The sequence below is a fragment of the Bidens hawaiensis genome, unplaced genomic scaffold (assembly GCF_021521415.1).
Source record: "Bidens hawaiensis isolate Kalapana, Puna unplaced genomic scaffold, B.hawaiensis_p1.1 tig00041837_1, whole genome shotgun sequence".
Classification (NCBI taxonomy): Eukaryota; Viridiplantae; Streptophyta; class Magnoliopsida; order Asterales; family Asteraceae; genus Bidens; species Bidens hawaiensis.
In genome coordinates, this window is record NW_027497416.1 from 7,010 (window position 1) to 11,531 (window position 4,522).

General features: G+C 35.6%; 1 pseudogene; it reads left to right on the forward strand.

Moving 5' to 3' along the window:
* The first annotated feature begins 1,454 nt into the window (after window positions 1–1,454).
* On the forward strand, window positions 1,455–4,232 carry LOC143593217 (cytochrome P450 CYP736A12-like; annotated as a pseudogene).
* Window positions 4,233–4,522: the final 290 nt, after the last annotated feature.

Below are 4,522 nucleotides of genomic sequence, written 5' to 3' on the forward strand. Positions count from 1 at the left end.
CCGGGGGTCTCACCGGAAGCAGCCTCTTTATCCCTATGGGATAGAGGTAAGGCTGTCTACATCTTACCCTCCTCAAACCCTACCATAGCATTGCTATTAGTGGGATATACTGAGTACGATGATGATGATGATGATATTTAATTCTTTTCGTTGAAAAAGCTAACAATTGTGAAAAAGCTAACAATTGTAAAAAATTATATATGTATATTAAAAACCATTTGTTCGTCACTCATAGTTTATACTATTCACTATTGTCAAAGTCTTTAAGCATGCCTGGATCCGCCACTGTCGCTACACGTGTATTCTTGTATGAGAAACCACTTCTTTCCCTAGATCATGCACCTTCTTACCAAGGGATATTTAAATTAATCTAGGGTTATATCTACAATGGCAAAATTCTTGCATTTTTAAGAAGTCTTTTGAGCGCAGTGTATTTCTCGTTAGAGGTAAGGATTTAATTTGTTACCTATAGCTGAACAAGCAAATGTTGACAAGACGTATTGCATATTCGTGTTGAAGCTTCGCAAATCTGCGATGCTTTTTTTTTGTTGGAAATCTTAAATGCATTGTCTGATATCCCTAGATTTTTGTTTTGCGATTCACATCACCATTGGTGTTCATGATATTTTTTTATCATCATGCTGTTGACGTATATTAAAATAGTTTAGATGGAGTATCAAGGAACTGTTTTGTTTGCAAAGATAACAACAAATGGAAGCTAGAACACTTGTTGCCAGGTTACTAGAAAAGACAAGTGATAGAAACAATGGCTATTAAGGCTATGCGTAGTGGAGGGGCTATAAAATAGGACGTTTTACGTCATGTGGCACCCAGTCAGCAAATGATGAGTTTTTGTTTTTGGGGTGTAATGTTGGAGGGGGCTACAGATTTGCCACGTCACCATATATATATATATATGTATATGTATACATATATCACACACAACATATATACATATACATATACATATACATATACATATACATACACATACACATACACATACACATATACATATACATATACATATACACACATAACATGTAATATAATAATAATATTATTTTCCTCTCCCCGGCGACAAACTTTCCTCGCCACCGCCCATTTCGCCCGGGGGGCGGTGTTCCTCCTCTTTCTCGCCCCAAATCGCCCCATTTCTCTCCCCATTACACTTGGACTAACCACTTGACATATTTATTAATTTGATACACACTAATTAAAATTAATATACGAATATACTAGGTTTTTCTACTTAACTAACATTATTCATATAACCAATTAAATCTTTTCATGTTGTTAATGACTAATTGTCATTATCTTTCACTAGGTCCATTCTTTACTTTGTTTATTTTGTTAAATGTGACGGAGAAATAGAAAAAAATGTTGTTTATAAATCTCAATGAAGATACTATAAGTTATGGGCATCACGCCAATAATTATACTAAGATAGAACCATGTATCCTATTACAGTTGCATTACTCCTACTAGTACTCACCGGTATCTTTCTCCGACGTCGTCGATATCACCACAAAAACCTACCACCTGGCCCCATTCCTTTACCGGTCATCGGAAGCCTTCACTTACTAGGAAGCCACCCCCACCTTTCCCTTCACAAGCTATCCAAAAATACGGCCCCATCATGTCCCTTCGTCTCGGCTCAGTTCAATTTGTGATAGTTTCTTCACCAGACGCCGCTAAACTCTTTCTAGGGACCCATGACACTGTCTTCGCATCTCGTCCTCAAATAGAAGCCGCAAAGTACCTATCTTATGAACTCAAGGGGATGACTTTTACAGAATACGGACCATACTGGCGGAGTGTAAGAAAGTTTTGTACACTTGAGTTATTGAGTGCTACAAAAATTAATGGTTTTGCTGGAATGAGAAGGGAGGAGATTGGGCTGATGGTGGAGGAGATGAAAGTGGCGGCAAAGGTGCATAAGTCGGTGAACTTGAGGGAAACGGTAAGTTCGGTGATTGAAGGCATGGTTTGTAGGATGATTTTTGGCAAGAAAAATGATGAAAGGTTTGTTTTCAAGAGTGTAATTGATAAGAGCATGGAAGCAGTTGGTACTTTCGATCTGGCTGACTACGTGCCCATGTTTGCTCCGTTTGATCTTCAGGTAAACTTATGATCTATCATCTATGATATATGGTGTCATAATCAATCCTACACAAAGCTAACACTATTAACACTTAACACTATTATCACATGCACACCTTAATTAGCTATAAATGTGTAACGTGTTTGGGTTGTAGTAATTAAAGAGACTACACATGTTTGAATTGACCTAGCTAATGGAATTGAGTTAACCCATTTAGTGTTTTATAAAATAAAACTCTGGTTTAGGCTTAACATAGTGGGCGAAATGTGAGGGACGACAGGGGCGATTATGGGGATGAACACCGCCCCCAGGCGATTTTGGGGCGAAATGGGGCGGGATGATTTTGTCGCCTGGAAGAAGAAAATAATAATAATAAAATAATTAATATGTGTGTGTTATATATATACATATAATATATATATATATATATTATATTAATTATATTACTATTTGTAGCCCCACGTACACTATTACACACCAAAAACAAATTCTCACCCCTTGCTGACTGGACGCCACATGTTGTAATTCGTCCCTATCTGTAGTCCCTCCACTACACATAGCCTTATGTTGCAACTTAAAATGGTGTATTTTATACCAATATTGTTTTTAAAAAAAGAAATAAGCGACAAGAATATATAATAACTAAGTTTTCTTGTCTCACACTCTCACTAATATTAGTGTATTACTAAAGAAAGGCTTTCCTTTAAAGTTAACGAACTATGTATCTTTTTTACAGATGTTTACATTTTTAAAACAAGGTGTGCCAAAGGAAACCTATTCCAATCTTGATTACACTTAAAGCAGATGCTTTTCCAACTTAATTAAAATTTAACAATTTTGAAACCTGTTTATTATTTAGCGAATTGTTTTCTTCAGTATTCAGCATGACCTCTTACTCTTAAGTTATTTGAAATTTCTTTATTAGTTATAATAAACGACGATTCGGCTATATTCATTTGTCTCACTTATTCTCATATGTGTGTGACGAAATTTGGACATATCTTATTTGGGTTCATGTAATTTGAGCCACCAACTCCCGCACATGACCAATTTAACACCGTAACTTGATAAAAAAATGTTTAGGGCTTGGCTAAACGGTGTAAGTCGTTAAGTAAGGAGCTTGATGAAATGTTCGAGACTTTAATAGACGAACATGAAAAACGTATTCACTCATCCGAGTCTTTAAACCATGACAAAATGGACTTCATAGACATATTGCTATCACTACAACAAGAGAATTCAAACACCCATGATGAATTATCCTATACAAACAAAAATGAAAGCCATATTACTAGATATGGTAGCTGGTGCCATTGACACTGCCAAAACATCCATTGAATGGGTTATATCTGTTCTTATCAAACACCCTAGAGTGATGAAGGAGCTGCAAAAAGAGTTAAAAACTATGGTTGGGGATAAGTTGATTGTTAAAGAAGCTGATTTGACAAAGTTAAGGTACTTAAACATGGTAGTTAAAGAAACTTTTCGGTTATATCCCGTAGCTCCACTCTTGGTTCCTCATCAATCTGTGGAGGACATCGTGATCAATGGTTATAATATACCTAACAAGACACGAGTTCTTGTAAATTATTGGGCATTTGGACGTGACCCTAAAGTTTGGTCGGACAATTGGGAGGAGTTTCTTCCTGAGAGATTTCTTGATCAAGAAATTGACTTCCGTGCACATGATTTTAAGCTTATACAATTTGGCATCGGTAGAAGAGGATGTCCAGGAATGAATCTGGGATTACTAAACATTGGGTTGGTGGTTTCGAACATGGTTCATTGGTTCGATTGGGAGCTACCAAATGGCATGTCACCAAGCGACCTGGACATGAAAGAAAAATTTGGATTAACTACCCCAAGAGATACACCCTTATTAGCCATTCCTACATACCGTACTTAAGAATCTTCTGATGCAACGTTTAGCTTCATGAAATAATGCCTAAAGTTATGTATTTATTGTTATCAAACTTTTGTTGGGTATAAATAAACATGGTTTATAGTGACATGTCTCTATTAAGAATTCATGATACTTTATTTGGATGGGTAGTTTCCTTGTATAGGAAATTTACCCAATTATATATTGTATGTAACTAGTTTTATTTATATTGATGTTATACTCTTCACTTATTGGTGTAGTTAACCACATTGAAATGTAAATGGTAACATACAAACAAACATACCTAGTAATATATTGTTTGAAAAGTCGAACTAAAGATGGTGATATAAGATAAAACCTTAACTTTATCATTGAGGATGGTGTGAATACTCCCAAGTGAGACTTAACCAACAGTAGTTTTTTTTTACTGTTACAGAATTTAATTATAATGTAAAAGTAAAAATATATTCGAGCAACATAAGAGAAAAGATAGTGTAACTTGAAACACCTGGAAAAATATCTAGAGACACCAATAC